At 45.9% G+C, this 20021-nt stretch overlaps 1 protein-coding gene across 5 annotated transcripts in view; it reads left to right on the plus strand.

Annotated features, from left to right (window-relative positions):
• LOC135899974 (irregular chiasm C-roughest protein-like) overlaps positions 1–20021 on the plus strand; it is an 872345-nt gene that overhangs the window by 558676 nt on the left and 293648 nt on the right. The gene's annotated exons all lie outside the window — the stretch shown is intronic.

Consider the following 20021-nt stretch of genomic DNA (forward strand, 5'->3'; position numbering starts at 1 on the left):
TTTCGAGATTACCATGGCAGTAGTATTTGGCGCGCATCCATTTCTTCAAAGCTGTAAGCCGATATGCACGGACCGATGAGCGGACGCATAGATGTGGTCTTGTGGGTGCGTTTATTAATGAAATGGAATGGAACAGATTGGAATTGTTCTGCGCATGAACTCATTCCTTTTTTTTTTACTTCCATACTGCCCACTGAGTCGGGTTGCTTTTACTCGCGTAAACTGTGCCTGTCAAGTACATCGCATCCCGGCCTGCTTTACGTTCAGGGCCGGTATTTTGTAGCGATGCCTTTCCCTATTCTATGCTTTTTCCGGCTTTTCGCGCTTGGCCAGTGGTCAGAGCGACGGTCTGCCCACATTATCAACGGGATCAGGCGGCCGTGTGTGGTGGATGATAAGAATAGCATAGAATAAGGCATAAGGCATCGCTACAAAATAGCGGCCCAGTGCTTCATCTAATCGTACTTTCCAAGTGCGCTTGAACGACAGCTTTCGGTATAAATTCTCTTTTACCCCCACTGCAGCACGTTGCGATCGGTTGAACAACAACAGAGTAGGCAAATGCTCCCTCCAGAGCTTTCAGTCGAGGCCGATTTCGCACAGGCGCCGGCACCTCCTTGTGCGAGCAGCCGTGCGCGGTCTAGAGCGGTCGCGGAATTGGGCGTGCCGCTTCCCGCGTGCTCCCAGTATCGGCCTGAACGGAGAGTGGAGGAGAGGGGTGTGTGTCCCTTGACCCGGCCATCCCTAATAGGGTTCGCCGAGCAAAAGACAGGGAAACGGGCGGACGTGCCGCGACACACGCTGGCTGCGCCTACAATCCGCCATCAGTGTGCCAATTTCCCCGAGGCCGATAAGCGCGAAAAGCCTGTGTCTCGATATGGGCGCACCGGGAAGCGCTGTCTTTCACGAGGAGCCGCCTTTCCCCTCCCGAGCTGTGCCGTGTGCACGTACACGATCAGGGTTCGCCACTCCAGACGGCAGGGCACGCCTTATGGGGCATTTTTCGTTGGCTTCTTCGCCCGTGTCATTACTGCTTGGCTATAAATTAGTCGTATCACCGTGTTTGGCGATATACTTGTTGTGTTTGCCGCTCGTGGTAGGCAGGTACATTTAAGTGAGGTCCAACTGGAGAGTTTGGATGCAGCATACACCTCCGGTTATTTCATTTCACATATATGTTTGCTTAAAAAACGACGTAATTATCTTTTTTTACTAATACAAGGAGCGCTTTACGACGGCCGAATACTAACACGCAGAAGAGTAAAAAAAAAGAGATAGACTACAAATCAACATTGAACTACAGTCGCCCCATAAAATCGTCCCGTGTATTTTGAACACATGTCTGTTCTATAATAAAAAAATGACTTTCAGTGCAACAAAAGTTTAGTAGACCGTTCTTGCTTTGGTTCATACTTGAAAGATGGTGAAAACTGAACGAGAAAACGAGGATAAGCGGAAGGAACAGCCCAGTGCACTCGTGAGGTTTTGTGCTTTCCTTCCGCTTATCCTCGTTTCTTTCCGCACTTTTCACGTTCCTTCAATAAACGTTGTCCTTTATTCGAGGCCGCTTGCTAACCATAGTCCAAGTATCACCCCAAATAACAATGGTTGTGAGTATCATACAATCAAGTGTAACGTGTCTGTCACTTGCCTTTCACATTAAAACATTCCGAATATACCAAGCTGAAGTAAATATTCTTGGATACTCCCTAATTTGTTTTTGTAGATGAGCTCGCGTTCAAATATTTCCGTTTTGCAATCCAACGTGACTTACGGAAACGAGGCTAGGATTTTGCCGAGCGCAAGTGAATGAACTTTGAGGAGTACTGCGTGTGGCATGGTACAAGTAATTTTTCCGTAACGTCATGCTTTGACTAAAACAAAATAGAACCGCTCTAGAATTTTTTATCAGCATCAGCTTATTTTTACGTTCGCTGAAGGAAGAAGGTCTCTTCCTACGATCTCCAATGAAGACTATCTTGCTCTTGGTGATTCCAACTTGCGCCTGCAAATTTCCTAATTTCACCACCCTACCACGTTTTCTGGCTCCCTCGACTTCTCTCTCTTCCCCTTCTCCCTTCCCCCAGCGTAGGGTAGCCAACCAGACCCCTGACTGGTTAACATCCCTGCCTTCCTATATTCCTATCTCTCTCTCGACTGCGCTTCCCTTCCGTTGGCACCCATTCTGAAATTCTCGTGGACCACTAAATTCCTGAAATTCGCTGAGAAATGCATTGGCGTTCCAGTTACTTTTGTGCTTGAATGCATAGGACGACGTTTTGTTACGAAAGCAACTGGAACGCGAATTCCTTTTTCCGCAAAGTTCGGGATTTAATATCTCGAAACTAATGTCATCCTGAGAATTTGTTCCAAAAGGATCCACCTTGTGAACTCCATGGATAGAATTTCTAGATTGCAATATGCAATTGCAATTGCAATTATAAATTGCAATATTGCAATATGGTGTTAATTAGTTAAATACTTAATTAGATAAGTTTTGTTAATTAGACGTTTATGCATATCGACTTTTTGTGCAAGTAATGTTCGCCTCTTCGAGTAGACCGCCTCATGAACTATAATTGTGCTATCTGCCACAGGCAACCTTTAAAATTTTTTGAAAGTTCTCTGAAACACCGGATATATGCCATGCCCATTCCAAATCCTGATTGACCATTGAGATAACTGTCTAGAGCCGGGAAAAGCCCCTGCCACGTTTGAATAATCAAGTCTTCTGAAGTTGCATGCACGGAAGTGCCCTAATATTTAACCTTCGACAGGTCAAACACCGTACAAAACACAACATGACAGCATATTTAACTGCTTGCAAGCGCAGACGTTTACGGCGCATTGACTCCACTTTCCTTCCTCTGAGATCACTCATTTTGACTCACTCATCTTCGTTTCAGAACAAAAACCTCTTGTTTTAAAGGGGTTAATATAATCTCCGCGTGCGAGATGTACGGAATGGTGGCGACAGCTCCGCAAGGAAATTTCGTATATTTCGTATTTCGTAATTTCGTATTTCGTAAAAAAACGTGATTTTAGAAGTCAGAGTAACCTCTAGAAGTCAGAGGTTAGAAGTCAGAGGTTAGAAGTAACCTCTAGAAGTCAGAGTCATCTAGAAGTCAGAGTAACGCTTTCGGCCTCGCTGTGAAAGAGAAAGAGAAAAAGGGAGAGCCAGGAATAAATTAATGACAACGAGCTTAACCAAGACTAATCTCGCTTGGCTACAGAAAAACGCCAAGCGTTTCAACGAAACAGAAAGGTCGTATCTGTTCGCTAACGCGAAAAGGTATTTTGATAGCCAGCCAAACCATTTTTTTTTTATTCTCGTGCTTCAAAGACGGATCCATTGCCACAAATATAGTGTATATCAGACGACAGTTCACTACACCCCTCATATAATATACGTGTAAGAAAGCTAATATGGACATATATTCAATTAGTATGCGCTAGTGCAGTACGAATATGATACGGCACACTGATGTATTGCTGAGTGTATGTAGGGAGATTCTCGGAATCAAATATTTTGGGACCTTGGCCGCAAACCTCTAGTATGCGCAAGGCCACCAAAGCGCTAATGTGTTTCGTGAATATCGCCGGACTAGACCAGTACATGTGAGTGAGGTCGAGAGTGAACATTCATATAGGAGGCTATGCTCCAATTTTTCTTTCACCCTTTCCTCTTGCCCACGTGTAGCGCAGCTACATTGACATTCCTTCATTTCGTTCTTCACACACACAAACACACACACACACACACACACGCACACACACACACACGCACGCACGCACGCACACACACACAAACGCACATACACATGCACACACACACACAGGCACACACACACGCACACACACACACACGCACACACACACATACGCGCACACACAGGCACATACACACACGCACGCATGCACTATGAAAGGCACATGCTGCCGCTACCTTCAACTGGTGACAACCTTCAGCTGAACCAGATGGTCTCAACGCTAAATTTTTCTAGTTCTTGCGCAGATGATTGCACGATTTTATTTATTCGTACTCTGTACGGGGCTTATGAGACAGCAACGCATAATCTAGTCAGCGTCATTGCCGTTCCCTTAAAAGTTTGTCACATGTAACGGTGTCAGATGAAGAATGTGCCATGCGGTGTCACATTGAATACAAGGCCTCGAGTTTTTTTGTTCAGAGAGCTAGACGACATCATTGCCACTGCGCTTGAGTCTTTTTGACAAGCCGTTTCCAGAAAACCACAACAGACTCAGATCAACGTGTCTCGCTGTCCGTCCAGAATAAGATTATGGTTGATACGTCCCAGCTTGAGACATATCGGCATTCATGTGCATGCAGTGCTCTCTTAGAAGCATGCCTTAGAAGCATCTTGGGGGCAAGGCGCCTGTCTTGTTGCTTCTTTAGTGACATCGAATTCGCTTGCATGCCAGGTCGTCTGAACGGCAGAAAACAGACAGCTTGCAAAATTGGCCGAGTCATCGACAAGGTCGACCTGTCGCGGTCGAGGCCCACCGGTGGTCGCTTCGACATCCGAGCGTTCCCAGGAGGAGTAGCGTTGGTGACTGCTGTCTAAGAAACGATATTCCCGGGAGATTCCCTCCATCGGCGCACATGGCAGCAAAATGTGATGTGAAAGTACGAGGAGCGTGGGCTAAGTAACCGAAGGAAGACGACGTCCGCATGACTCCCGTGAACCCTGGCCCGTGACAGGGACTGGTACTTATCGAGGCAGCCATTAGCTGCAAAGCGGTGCCGCTGACTGCAGCGCTGCTAGTGTGTTAGCTTCCCGCATCTCCTTTCATCTACTTAGGCTGCAGCGAGCAGCTGCCTTACTTTATGGGGGTCCTCTCCGGTGCTTCGGCGGCCTTACAGCGTAGGACGTTGATGTACGCGACTGCAAAAGAATACCATAGATGAAGTAAGGTCTCTGGCGTGCCTCGTTCATCTACCTTCTCTGCGATCCGCTCTGCTTCCGCCTTGAAATCCACTGCTCGCGAGAACGGCCGTTTCCCTTCTTTGCTATGCCTTCGCCGATGACTTGCGTTCCGTTCACTGGCGCGGATTTCGGCCATCGATTTTGGAATCATCGTTCATGATAAGCTCCTCCTGCTTTCACCGTTTGTTTTAATGCTTGCGCATTATTTTACGTGCGAGAAAGCTCCGTGTGCTATTCCGCCCTTGTGGCAGCGTTTTCCGCTTTTTGTTGCCTCTCAGTTCGCTGTCCCAGAGAAAATGGTCGCTCATAGATGGACTTAGCGCGGTAGACAGTCACGATAAACCTGGAAGGATGAAAAACGAGATTACGCCTTGGAGCCCCGTCACGGCTTACAGCGTTCGCTGGCCAGGACTGCGCACATGCAGCAGCACAGCCGGGTGGAGTAGGGGAAGGAGTTCAGGGGTATTTCGGGGTTAGAACGGCGAGTGAAATTTCGTTAAGTCCTGTGAGAACAAGGCGGATAGCACGCTACGAAACAAAGGTTATGATATTCCCATAGTAATTTACTCTACGCAATATGCCGATTTAATAGACAACGCACTTCGATTTTGCTTATCTATAAAGAAGATTGCATTTGGCATGCTGTTAGTGTGAGCGAAGCAGTCTTCATTTCAATATAAAATTGAAAAATTGCGTAGACTGCTGCTTTATTAGGGAAAACTCAGTGAAGTAAAACTATACTACATTTCCTTAGCAGCATTCTCAAGGTTTGTTTATGCTGAACGTGAAAATTGTTTTATGTTAATTTGGGGTTCAGGAGCCCAATTCATACAAGCGTAGGCAGTAAGGTGAATCCTACTGTTCTGTACAATGTAGGAAATTCACATTTTGTACAAGGACTCATTCATTTAATTGCTTAGGCTAGTTTGCACTGCGGGCAAAAACAATTTTACAGAGAGCTCTCATAGGCAGAAGAAAACGTGCGAAAATTGTAGGGGGAGTCGTGAATAAAAAGAAAATATCACCGACGATTAAGATATTCCGTAATGCGAAATTTCAGCGGCGCTCTTTAGGGGTTTTCAATTCCAACGGTTGTGTCGCTTATTGTTCAGAAAGAAAGCGTGAACACGGGAACGCGTGGCTCACGCGGAGCGCATTCTCTAGCGGTGGGGGCGCAGGCGAAGTAGCGCATGCGCAGTGAGTCCGAAGTCCACGCCAGCGCTTTTTTTCCATGTGTGATATCTGTGGACGCGCACACCGCAGGCCTTAGTAATGACGTCATTGGCGACCGGGCGACCGCGCACCCTACTATAACGCCCTTTTGTAGCGGGTTGCCGCTACGAAAGCTTTCTGCATTGACTATATTGGCACCCTATAGCCGGATATAAATAAGTAATTCTTGTTTAAATAATGATTCTCATAATTCAAAGAAGGTCTCATTTCAGTTTCAAACTATACGGGACCGCCTTCTGTGCATAAATATCTATTGTAACTCCTATTTCACTACTGACATAAGTACACTGGCGCGCTATAACGTAAAACTATTCCAATATGTTTCTATTCCAATCTCCTGACGTCAAATTTGCGTAACCAACGACGCAAGCAACGGGCGGTCACCCGCAGGATTGTCTGAACAGACCAATCAAACGCTCTCCTCGTTCATAGGAGGTCACTTTTGTTTGCTTTAAAAACGAATAACATTGCCTACACTGAGAGGCTTGTCGTATCTAATTGGCTGACAAGAGGCAAGGAGGTTACTCAAGTGGAGAGGGATTCACTGGGGCAGAGCTTGTGCACTGAAAATCGATAACCAGATGAAGAGGGTGGTGCCGGCGTCTGCGATTGGCCGGCTTTCCCTTACTAAGCTTGTGGTGGCTGGTCGAAAACCGCGGCGGCATGCAACGGAAGCTTAAGAATGGCGCTAAAACTGACCCTCAGCAAAGAAGAGTTGGCAGAACGAGGTCGTAAACGGGCCGAAATTGCTCAAAAACGTTACACGGCCATGCAAGAAGTTTTATTGTACGCAAATGCACCCATGCCCTCCGGCAGGTCCGAGTAGCCAGCGTCTCAGCGATCGGCGGCAGCCATCTTTTATTCCTTTCGGAAGGGGGCAGCCTGCGGCTATTCCGAAGAAAATTCAGTTTTTTTAGGCATATTAATGCATCTTTATCGCATACACGTCACTTTGACGCAGTGAGTTTGTGCGATTTTGCGACGTCGCGTGACAGGCAGGTCAAGTGGGTGCAGCCCGAAAACTTTTTTACCAATAGCCGAAGGCTAATGGCTAAAAAGAGTCGAATCAGAAATAACTGTTTTTCGTATTTCTGTAAAATCATGCATAATCAGTCTGTACACATCATATCAGATGGGGATGTATCGCGGTTTTCGTGACGTCGCGTGACATACAGGTGAAGTGGGCGCGGTCGAAAAAAGTTTTTGACCAATCGTGGAGGGCTGATAGCAGAATTGGAATAGAAAAGTTTGGAATAGTTTTACGTTATAGCGCCCCTGATCTTTTATTCTGAATATCACTGTTTTCGTAAGCCGTCTTCTGGCGGAAGCCATCGCTGTCTCGTTTCTGCGATAAACAAGATGCTTCCGCAGATCATGTGGTAATTTAGTGTCCTTAGTATGACCAGCTGCGAAATTCACTGCATGACTGTATGAATGATTTTTATTTATGCGGTTTTACGTACCAAAACCACTTTCTGATTATGAGGCACGCCGTAGTGGAGGACTCCGGAAATTTCGACCACCTGGGGTTCTTTAACGTACACCTCAATCTAAGTACATGGGTGTTTTCGCATTTCGCCCCCATCTAAATGCGGTCGCCGTGGCCTTGATTCGATGCCGCGACCTCGTGCTCAGCACCTCAACACCATAGCCACTGAGCAACCACGGCGATTAAGGTATAAGTCTTGCATTTAATGACAAGTATAACTCTTTCTTCTGCTCTTCGTTTAATCTTGGAAACTTCAAAGCCCAGCATATTTAACCAATAAGCATATCCTTTCGTTGTACATATGCCAGACGTTATAATTTTTATTACAGATATCAAGCCTTCGCAGTGTTTCTTTAGTTCGTCATGAATATCGCCAAAACTAGCATTTCTGCTCCTTTTCTACAAAACAACACATGCAAATTGTTGAATCATTTCGATTGGGGTCATTTCTCTGATTAATAAACCTAAACATAAACACGCTGCCATGTTGTTAGAACTTCTATACTCATTAAACCAAGGTAGCCTGTTTGAATTCACTGAAATCGAAACATTTGTGTTCCGTGTTTGCCAAGTTTGTTTTAATTCATGTTTTGCATATGTAGCTGTTTCCGTGTGTGTCCTCGTGCTCATGCTTGCCGTTCACCCTTGCTCAGCAGGTATTCAAGCAGTGCAGAAATCTGACCAAGTAAAGTGATTGCGATGATTGCGTTTATATCATACAGTTAAATCTCCAACTGTTCATGTTGTTCTTAACAATTCTTCCGCTGACTTCTGTAACTGGTCCAAAGCATGGCAAATGAATATCAACCTTTCCAAAACTGTCTCCATGACCTTTAAACGACGCTCATACCCTTCCTTCTTTGCCTATACCTTTAACAATATTACCTTAAATAGGGTCTTCGAATTCAAATATTTAGGTATCCTGCTAACACACGATTTGTCATGGTCGAAACACATTGATGTCACCTGTAACAAGCCCCTTAAACGGCTAGGTTACTTACATCGTACGCTGCGTTTTGCTCCTCAAGAAAGTAAACTTCTTACATATAAAACCCTCATTCGCCACATCTTCGAATGTGGCTGCGTTGTATGGAATCTATACGAACACTGTGGCATGAAAAAACTAGAATCAGTGCAAAAAAAGACAGTACGTTTTGTTTATAGGAGATATCACAAGAAATTGTCGCCGTCTTACTCTCTTCCTCCACTTGGTCTTGCAGAGTGTCACAAACTTGAATGCCTAAAATTCCTTCAGATAGTAATCATTGCTCCTCGCCTCTCCTCTCTAGATAACTATTTGACTTCTTCCAGACCCTCATGTACGAGGAGTCACCATGCTCTAAATATCTCAACCCTTCTTACCCGCACTGATTCCTTTAAGTAGAGTTTTTTTTCCATCAACAATTGAAGTCTGGAATTCATCACCGGGCAACATCCGTTCACTACCACTGAAATGATTCACGCAAACTTGTTTATAAGTGTTCGTATTTTTGTTTTTCGTCCTACTACTGTAATAGCCTCATAGAGGCTGCAGTATAAATAAATAAATAAATAAATAAATAAATAAATAAATAAATAAATAAATAAATAAATAAATAAATAAATAAATAAAAGTCAAATTCGTATTGAACGAAAAGCTTCATTACAGAATCATTACAGCATAAAACATGATCCTTAGAAAACACTGACTCGAGACTAAATGTTATACCTTGGTTGAAGATTTCGATGCGTGCTTAACCTCAGTGCATCATAAGCGAAATGGAAAGCGTTGTCTTGCCCGTCATTCCGCTTTCTTTTTTTTTTTCAGCGTAAGCACTTATAAGATATACCAGCGTTCGCTCTCACGAAATATAAACGACCCTAATTTTCTGAGCAAAATAACGTTTGGAAATCATAGTGTGACATGTTTCTGATCAAAGCAATTTCAGGCTGAAGATTCATCTCTTTGTATTCTATACATGTTTCCGCTCGTCTAAGTATAATGGATATGGGGGCCCAAATGTCTACGAGTATCTTAAAAGTGCCTTCTGCTTTCTTTTTTACGAATAACGCATAGAGCGTAGCCTACGAGTGGATTCCAAGTGTTCTGCGAAGCGACCTGAGTTGATTGAATTATGCTAAATCGAAGGACGTGCACTCTGGGATGGCGCGTCTCGAGTCGATGCCTCTCTCAGTAAGCCCTTCGAGTTTGTGATCCGCGAAGCTACACGACGACTCGTCGGGGCGTTTTAAGAACCGTGCTATTTTGACAACACCTTCGTTGCCACTCATCCTGATTCACTTATACTGACTGCGTGCCTATATATGATCCCGCCGTTTTGTCGTCCGGGCCGGCCTTCCTCTCATCCGTACAGAGAGAAAAATATTCGCACTGAGTGTTCCATGTGAGTGGCCACGTGTGCAACGATTTGGCAAGGTGCTTTCCATCATACTGCGTCAGCTTCGCTGGTCTTTCTCACGCGAGCGGCCGTGCAGTATTAAGAAAAATAGAGCTAGCATTAGCTAATCGGCGGCCGATCAAGTAGTGAAGGCTCGCGATCAGTTCGTGTCGGCGGTGCCTTCTTCGATGAAGTGCGATTGGCTTCTTTTTTTTTTTTTTACTTCGGCCAGAAAAAAAAAAAACATTCTTTCTTGGAAGGAACTCATTGAATTGGTTCCCTAACAAACTCCATCTTTGAAAACGCTGTGTGGTTTTCATGAAACAACATTGTGGAGTGTATACTCGTCCTTACGGATGCCCCAACTCATACACGTCAGGCACAGAGCGCGCAATCTGTGCGTAGTCCGGTGCAACATATGAAAAACCGAAGCACCCGTCAGAAGCCATGTATGCGCTTACGCCTTGCGAAACCATCTCTTGAAATGAACTCGCTGTAGCGTCGTCTCCAGCGCCCTCTTTACGATGGCACTGACAAGCTAAGTGTTTGCGTGACGCGAGATATCGAGGACGATGGGTTTCTCGAGAGTCTGCTTCAACACACCGTGCGCGTTTGGCGACATCTACCCGGTTACTTTGAGCTCAGATATATCCCTCTTACATGTTCCACTAACTCCTGGCTTAGATGACTGTTTTCTTGTCGCTGTTTCTCTTTGCTCCCTCATCTTTTCCATGCGGTGCTTACTTCTTTCACGCAGCATCAGGGACACTCTTCTTTGCCGCCTTGTTACAGCCCATTAGGTTTATGGAAGTCCCTGCAACGAGTGGACTGCAGATAGTTTGTGCCATCAGATGATGGGCAGATGCCGTTTTCGCATACTCTGGTTGTGACATATAAGGAGTTCTTTTTGCTGGCGTATGCCAACGAAAGGCGAGTTCCTTGCCTTATAGCTCTTTCCGTGTACACTGCAATTCTATCCTAATGTCGTTTACCATGCGGTGTCGTTTCCGTCACCACACCTCGGTCTTCGCACGCTCTTCGAAAGCACCTGGAGACATAAAAGAAAAAAAAAATTGAGTACACCGCGTTCGTTTCACGGCACGTTGCACGCAATTCTGCCCGCAGCGGGATAGTCAATGCGACCACTGGCTTGCTCGCGTTCGTTTTTGAAGAGGGCCGCGTCTCATATCGCGACTTTATGGTTCGTTTACGACCTGAGCGCCGCCACCGCCTCGACGGGTTATCGCCTGCGAGAGAAACAAAGCGCAGTGCTGCTTCCGCCGTTCGCTGCACCGTCGTTGAGCTGTTCGGCGCGATGACGGCCGGCAACGGCACAGAGAGGGTAGGAAAGCGCGAGGTCGCCTTGCATTATGCCAAGCGGCCGGCGCGTTTAATGGCGGTAAGGCCCGTTGCGGTAATGACACCCGCGCGCTGGCTTGTTCACAGAATCTACATTTTGAACGTTTCTCGCGCCTCCCTCCCGCTTCCTCTCGCTCTGCTGGCTGTGCCGCACGAAGAAAGCTGCCCCGCCGCCCGTGTGGCGTTTGATCGAGCAAGAGCGGCGGGTGGTGCTCTTGCGCGCGGGGAATGCCGGCCCGTAACAACCCTTATCGGAGCGGCTGCTAGCGAAAAGCGCGCGTGTTTGCGTGCGTGTGTAAGTGCGCGCACGTTAGCGTACGTGTATGTGCGTTGCAGGTATAATGGGAGCCAGTGAACGGCCGCATAACGCCGCGATAGAACCCGATTTGCACCGCGGCCAGAGGAAGAGGGTTATTCTGCTCTTGCACCTGGTGAAAGCAGAGTAGCCTGGTGCACGCCTAAGTTTTGTATTGTTGCGCTTACAATTCTTTTTTATTTCCTTCTGCGGTAGGTTTTTTATGTGCAATGCTGCATGCTTATGATGTAACGGAACTTTGCAACAAGCCAACGCCTATAGCAAGGGAGCCCAGTCATTCGGCGTCATGAAGTGGTGCGCCAATTTTTCTTTTTTCTTCACCTGCGGTATAATAAGGTCTGGCAGAGCGCCCGTTGGCACCAGTACATTTTTCCATGCGCTGCATACAAGCAGAAAAGTGCTGCCATTTATGTTATGAAAGAGCGCAGCATGGAGAAAATAAAAATGTAGCATGATTCAGTGGGCCTGCGCTCGGGCGCGTTTATTCGAGAGGCCTTGTTGACTGGCTACCATGGCTGGTGGGACCATCGAGGGTATGTTTTTTTTTTATATCTTGACATTACAATGCCTTTTCTTTTGAATAGCACTCTGTTGGAGATCGAATACATGCAGCCACTCGTTAGTTAACAAACCTTACGCCGTTGATTGCGTTAGCATGAAAGACCCTCTCCCGAGTGATGGTCCGGGGTGTGGTAATATGAATGAGTGCTTGCATTAGTTGTTATCGAAAATTACGGCGAAGTCGGCGCTGCTCGCTTCTGCTTGTTCGATGTGGCCGAACCAACACTAACTATAGAAGAGAACGAGCGTAATAAAGGTTATCGCGCTACGTGCACTACCACCTCCGGGCCTGTGTAGCACAAATTTTGGTTTCAAATTGACTTTCACTTTCATGTGGGACGTGCTTACCATGCGTACCACCTGAAGCCTAGGAGATGGCGGCTTGACTGTACTCATTACCCTATAAACTTTAGATCCATTCAATTCCTTCGTAGAGCAGAGACCTCTTATATCTGCCAGTGCTCTTCATATGTCACGGTCCCAGTGACAGTAAATGTGCTTCCAGATACCCTGTGACTTCTGGCGTCCCTCTCCTCCGTCCCTCCCGCGGTTCCTAAGCGCTTGCGATGACCCAATATAACCTGCCCTGCGTAATTCGCGCTCACCATGAGCCTTGCAAGTTGCTCATGTCTGCAGCATGGGATTTTCTCCCCACGCTGCTTACATTGCTTCTCGCGGATCTCGCGTTGCGCAAACGGGTGAGGTCGAATCATTGCGACAGGAGGTGTCAAGCTTCGGGGGAAAAAATGCTTGCTTTGAGACATACCGACTACAGACACCTGCCGTACAGGACCAGCATAGACTTTCCTGCCTGATGGCCTGGCCATGGCGAGCCCCTCTCGAGGTAAGGAAGCGTCCGAGGACGCTCCGCGTTGCGAGCAAGAAGCCAGACAAACCGACAGGACCATTTCATTTCTTGCACTTGGGTGAGTGGAGGAAGTGAAAAGGAAAGAAGGAGCACTCACGGCAGCTGCGAAGGGAGAAACGGGGAGGAGCGATCCAAAGTTGCCAGTGAAGCAAAATAAAACGAATGACCGCGTGAAGCAACGCGGGAGTGGTGGCGAGCGGTGGGTTGCGGACGGCAGCGGGCCGAGAGTGGGCCGTTGGCGCTCGCGCCGTGCGGCCACTTGATAAATTTGGCTGCGGGAGCCGGCCGTGGATAAATCTTCATTACTTCGAAAGCAGACACAGAGGTCCGGGTCCATTTGCGGGGACCCCGCGGTCGCCACTGCACGATGCTGTGCGGTGTTGGTAGAGGATGAGGGGGGCTTTGGGACATGAGGAGAGCTGAAGGAACAGAGCTGAAGAGAGAGACGCGGGGTTGCCGTGGGTGAAGCGTGGCCATTCGCGGGCCACTCTGAGGCCCACTCTGCGTGGCCAGCCCTGTACGAAATGGCGATGTGTGGCCAGCCGCTACCTTGTGTCGGTCGGCCTGCTTCTTTATCATTAAGTTTTTATCTTGCTTTCATCATTACTTGCCTTTGCGGTCTCGTAACGATTATTTTTCCACAGTGCAGGAACCAAGATTTAAAGGAATGTTTGCCACTAGTTTTTGGGTTTGTGATGAAACGTCCTTATTAGAAAGAAAGAAAGAAAGAACGAAAGAAAGGAAGAAAGAAAGAAAGAAAGAAAGAAAGAAAGAAAGAAAGAAAGAAAGAAAGAAAGAAAGAAAGAAAGAAAGAAAGAAAGAAAGAAAGAAAGAAAGAAAGAAAGAAAGAAAGAAAGTGTATACACGACCTCAAGGCCTAGGCATTAGATGAATTTATAAAGCTCGTGGCCAACTGTAGGTGTGATGTAATGGGCAACCGCACGTTTTTTCATTCTTAGCACCTTTCTTTCTGTTCGACCCTTAACCCGCTTTCCCTCGCGTAGGGTAGCAAACTGGTTGTTCGTCTGGTGGACCTCTCAGCATTTCCTTCTTCCCTTTCTTTTTTTCTTCCTCCTCCTCTAACGCTGGTTGCTTCTATCACTAGTTCGTAAAACTTTAGAGTAAGAGATACTACTTAGTAGCATTGCTGTATCCTGTAAGGCGATTATGTCTTATATTTGCCATGACGTACACTGGCGCCTGTGGGCGTCGTGTGCGCCCTTGTTGTATTGTAAGCTAGCGCTAAAAAACTGACTTTATTAATTAATAATTATGTAAATGTACATGATCACTGCAAATAGAGGAACGAAAGCGGGCTAGTGGTTGCCTCCTGAAAGGGATACCACGCTTACCACTCACTTTTAAAGGTACTCAGCATCTCTTTAGGTGGGCACAATGATTATTGCGAGTGCATGCATTCAGGTTAGCTCTACTACGATGGCTATCCAGCGAGCGCCACGCTGAACCTGTTATGCGACTCTGTTCAGCGTGCCATGAGGGAGACAGCCCTGCTGCTGGTCGTTCAGTGCCTTCGCAGCAGCGATCACCAGCGATTGCTATTGAAAACGATGCCACCGACTTTGCATTCACTCCGGGCGCGGCCACCATATTAAGCTACATTTTATATCGGTGGCGGTCTTGGCTATTCCATCCGGCCAATTCGTGACGATAGAGGGTAATGGTTTAACTGGAGGGCTTTGTTACCATGTCCCTCTTCCTTATTTCGTTAGTGCGCACAGTTCTTGCTTCTATATACCAAATACCAGTGAGCCTAGAACCAAATTCTCTTGACAGCTTCTAGAGGAGTTAATCTCGAAGTCGCATAACAAGCGATAGCTCCCCAACTGCTTCCGCAAGTACGCGGCGGTTAAGCCGCATGGTGCTTCAGCATAAACAAAGTGCAAAGAAGCCGGTGTGACATAACGCAGCTACATAAGCCAAGTCAGAAAAGACCGGTGTCGACACGAAATGATATTGCTGCTCAGAAGCTCCAAGTGTGGAGTCGATGACTACGCGCACACACGCACGCATCGGACGTCGCGACCTGAACCGCCATTTTCTCAAAGACAGCAGGTGGCCAGCGGGACACGTTATTTTTTGTGGCAAAGCTATAGCAGCAGGCTTTACGGAATTCGGCGCGGAACCATATGCGATAGCACACTTCACGATCGCACTCGCGCAGAATGGTTAGTTCGAAATGAGCATGAACATGTACATGCTTGCACAAGCACGGAGAGAAAATTGACGAAAGTGCCGCATGCGTTCACATTCTTCTTGACGAGCGTAAGCTTTGCCGCTCAAAGTGAAATTCAAGTTCAGCCTTTCAAAGATACTGATTCAACAAGCATGCCTCAACCAGGATGCTGAAGGGCACATTCTGAATAATTTAAGTTTAAAATGTAGTGTAACGAGGGAGTCGAGTCATGAGTAGAGGCGGGCAAAATTCAAAAGCAGTCACTATCGTATTTGTCGTATCTATCGAATGGAGGCTTTGAGCGGTGACTCTCGAAGTTTAGGGAAAAGTAAACTGCAACTGTTTCGGAGAAAATGTAGTATGCGTATGAAGATCAGCGAGCTCTTTAGAATATACCTGTGCTTGTTCGTCCCCAACCAGTAAAGAGAGAATCCGTGTTCTTCTCTTGCCTCAGTGTAGGAAAAATATTGCTTCGCGTATTTGACATCACAGCACATGTCGGTACAGCCGTAATGACAAAAGCAATATGCTGTGTTTCTGTAAAAGTGTCCAGGCCACTACGCACAAGGACAGAGCTGCTGTTGGCGGTTGTAGTGAGACGTCTAGTGTTCATGGCACTTCGGAAGTACAAAGCTAGAGTTTACTTCTTCAAATCCACGAATATTCGAGAACGCACGATGCACAGGCCACTCCTTATCATATAGCCCATAGTCAACAACAGTCACCCACACGCTTTGCTGAGAAGTGTTTACAATAGTGGCGCACGCTAGTTTTAAAATTTTGACGCAATGCGACTGCTCTCGGTGTATTCTTGGCAAAGCTACTTTTGGCTGTCTTGTCATTCTTGTGGCAGCAGCTGTGAAGAACTTATTTCTACGTGTGCGCTACCACAGCGCATTTAATGAAATTACAAGCAGGACTGTTATTACCAATTAGCTAAGCAGCAGTCTTTTTTCCGTCAAGATCTCGAATCAGACAACTCAGTCCCAATTTGGACAGCCAGCAAACAAATCCAGCAAGTCGTATCTCTGGTTTCGAAATTCGCAATCCAGAGAATCCGCTGGAGAGCCAGTGAGACATCTCCCGCCTTAGTCGTGTTTCCTCGACCAAGACAAGGCCGCCTGGCAAGCATTAGCTTCCTCCATCCACTTAGCCGACCTGTCATCAAAGAATGCAACGTGACCCTGTGAGCGTGGGGTTGGCTCGCGCTCGCTGTTGTATTTCTTCGCCTCTCTTCGTTTGCACTATGGCCCTCCTCTTCCGGTTAGGGCTTTCGCCCTGTCCGCCTGCCTCTTTCCCTGTGCGGCTGCAGTCACTGCAGATACATGGTAAATACAGCGTCTCCTGGTTAGAATGTCCGGGACTCTCGGAGCCGGGTCGTCTTGCCATGTTTGAAATAAACCTGCGTTGGCGCGCCCTTCGACTGATTTTTTTTCTTTGTTATGAGACTGGGCTGCTTGCAGGAGTTTCTTTTGTTATATCTACCACAGCATCGTCTCAATAGCGTGAGTGTGTGAACCTCCATGTCTTCCGTAACATTATCCGGGAGATACTTCAACACAGCTGACAAGGTTGCCTTTTCATTCGCTTTAGCTTGCAACATCAGTTCAAGTTAGTCTGACAACTCGAAAGACTATAACATAAATCATAAATTTTTTCTCTGGTAGTAGGAAGCGACATATCTCATTGTGAAACGCTCGTATTAAATTGAGCGACTTCGACTGATAGAACCAGGTTGAAGAGGAAGCACTCATCAATGCAATGTCCCTTTCTGATTTGCGTTCTGACCAACCGCGCCGGTGCAGAGCTTCTCAGTATTGAAAATACTTGCCCCTGAGCTGTTAGTCATTTTCCGTAGTCGATAAAGCTGGTGAACTTTTCTGCAAGCGTCCACAGCAGCTAAACAAAAGAACAAGACGCATATGAAGTGAAGTGCACTTTTATGGTGTACCGACTTCCTCGAAGTCGCGACAAACTGTGCGCACGTCTGGGTGAAATCATTCATATTCATTAACGCGCGTGAAAACTTGTGCTACGATCCTCAGGGAGATAATGCTTTTGCCAAAAAAATATGCCGCTCTTTTTTTCCCCAGAGACACCGTTCGAACTCCGGAACATTCCTTCCTTCATATCGGCCATTCTACTGTATTATTTTAAATCGGAACACTGCATTTATTTCGGTTTTACCTTTCACTTACAGCTCCTTGTTTCACCTCGAAGCATGCTTGTATATTTTATGCCTGCTACTTACAGCGTTGGAAATCTCTCCGTACTTTATTTGGTCAAATTATATGCAAGGTCTTTCTCAGCTTGTTAGTTCGTCGTTTTATTCAAATACGATTAAGCGACGATAAGAACCAGAAGGAACAAATATTGATAAACCTGCGTCCCCTCGCAGTGCGGCACAATAGAACGTGTGTGCTATTTGGCGTCTTCATTCTATGCGAGCGGGTTGCGTTTGTCTTGTTCTAATGCTTAGAAGCTTCTACCACAGTATTGTTCGTACATGTCCTATAAAGCTTCATAGCATAATAACTTCATTGGTATATTAATTTATGGCCTTAATACTATGCTTGTGTAGTAAGGAAAGTTAGCAAATTGTTACTAGTTAGGTTAGAGTCATTGTTTAGGGGAATCCATAAAGACTTCGCATGCTTCTTGCATATGAAAATTTAGGCTGAAAGTGAAATTCGTAAGATAATGAAACGTATCGCTTCTTTAGGGTGGTGAATTATTGCTTCCAAAAGTAGGGCTGATATGTAGAAGTGTGCGTCGCGAAAACATTACTCCACTTCACTAGGACAACTTTTTTTTCAAAAATTTTGTTCGTACTTGAGATGACGTGGAGCTGTCAGACAAGACTGGGATATTAGAAGCATTAAGCAACCTAAGTTATAAGTTCTACTAACTATTGGTAGCAGGATTAGGGAAGAATTGACAAGGATTTCCTTTTTAAGTGCTGTTTAACATTGGTCAGTCAAATCACCTAGTCAAAGCTTTCTTAGCATTTCGATCACAGTCACTCGGGCGAGCGTTGGTAATGATGATGACCAATTTCTCTTTCAAACTCAATTGTCATGTAAAACGCCCTTCCTTAACCGCAACCTCATGCACATACAACAACCTAGCATGCTCACTTGAAACAATATATTCGCTCCATTTCTCACCAAGTCATTGCCAACGTAACCTGCCGTTTGCATACGTAATTAAATAAGATTCACTTCGATTATTCTTTCTTTTGTTCTCATTGGAGTGAACGTTACAACAATCTTACTAGCTCTGCAATTTTCTGTGATCTGTATTTTAGATTACCTTACTGCTAACTGTTTCTTCTTTATCTGTACTTGCATAATAATTAGTTATTATTCATGTATACCTAGCATGTTTATTCTTCTTCATTCATGTTTTCGTTCTTAAATGTACTACCCTATTGCATCCCCCTCTAAGTAACGCTTTTGGGCCTTCTGGGCTGCAATAAATGAAATAAACCTAAATATATTTGCAATGTCGAATATCGGGCCTATGTTCCTGCAAAATGTACTTCCATATGAACGGCTCTGTGACAATCGAGTCATGGCCCGTATTCGCAGAATTTCTCTGACGTGAGAGCGTTTGATTTTTAGGCCTGCGTACGAGTGCCAGGCACTCCTGTTTGTGATTGGTATCAATGCGAGATGAGCATCCATACGTGGTGATGGCCAATAGTGAATGGCACTTAAAACAAGTTTTCTTGGTCCGTATTCACAAATTATCTTGCACTATATTAGTAACAAAAAGGCTTGAGCAATTCGGACGTCGGACATATAATCAGCGAAGGCGGCTGGCCGGTGGCAGAGGTGACTTACAAAGCAAAAGCTTTGTGAATTCGACAGCTGAATATAACTCACATGGTAATCGTACTGCATGCAAAGCAATCAAGCGGGACGCGACACGCATAGCAGTTTGTCTTTCGTTTTTTTCCGTGTCTGCCCACGCTGCCATTACAACTTTACGTAGCCATGTCCTCCAACTACGTGGCTTTTGTGGCCGTGTCTTTCAATGTCTACCTGTGTGGCTGTCAATTATAAGTAGTTCGATAAGTAATCTAACAATTTATACCTCTGTCCAACTGGCGTCGGTCAAGTTTTAACAGCCCGCAGACAAAAATTAACTGGTACGCGGGAGATTTCTAGATGACGACGGCAAGACCATGCTCAGGCCTGCTGTAAAAGTACGATATTTACGTGCTGCAACCTAATACTGCAATTTACATTAATCATTAGCAAGATCCAAATCACCCGCCGTGGTTGCTCAGTGGCTATGGTGTTGGGCTGCTGAGCACGAGGTCGCGGGATCGAATCCCGGCCATGGCGGCCGCATTTCGATGGGGGCGAAATGCGAAAACACCCGTGTGCTTAGATTTTGGTGCACGTTAAAGAACCCCAGGTGGTCAAAATTTCCGGAGTCTTCCACTACGGAGGGCCTCATAATCAGAAAGTGCTTTTGGCACGTAAAACCCCAAATATTAAAAAAAAGATCCAAATCCTGTAGCATTTTCGAAATATTTAGGTAAACATCGCGTAAAGGCTGACTACGTCTTCATGGGCTCTAAATAGCGTCAAATGATAGCTTCAAGAGTACTTTGCTGACTTCCCACAATAAAATTTAGGAAGAAATGCAAAGTTTAAAGCAGCC

This window comes from Dermacentor albipictus, chromosome 4, assembly GCF_038994185.2.
Source record: "Dermacentor albipictus isolate Rhodes 1998 colony chromosome 4, USDA_Dalb.pri_finalv2, whole genome shotgun sequence".
NCBI classification, from domain to species: Eukaryota; Metazoa; Arthropoda; class Arachnida; order Ixodida; family Ixodidae; genus Dermacentor; species Dermacentor albipictus.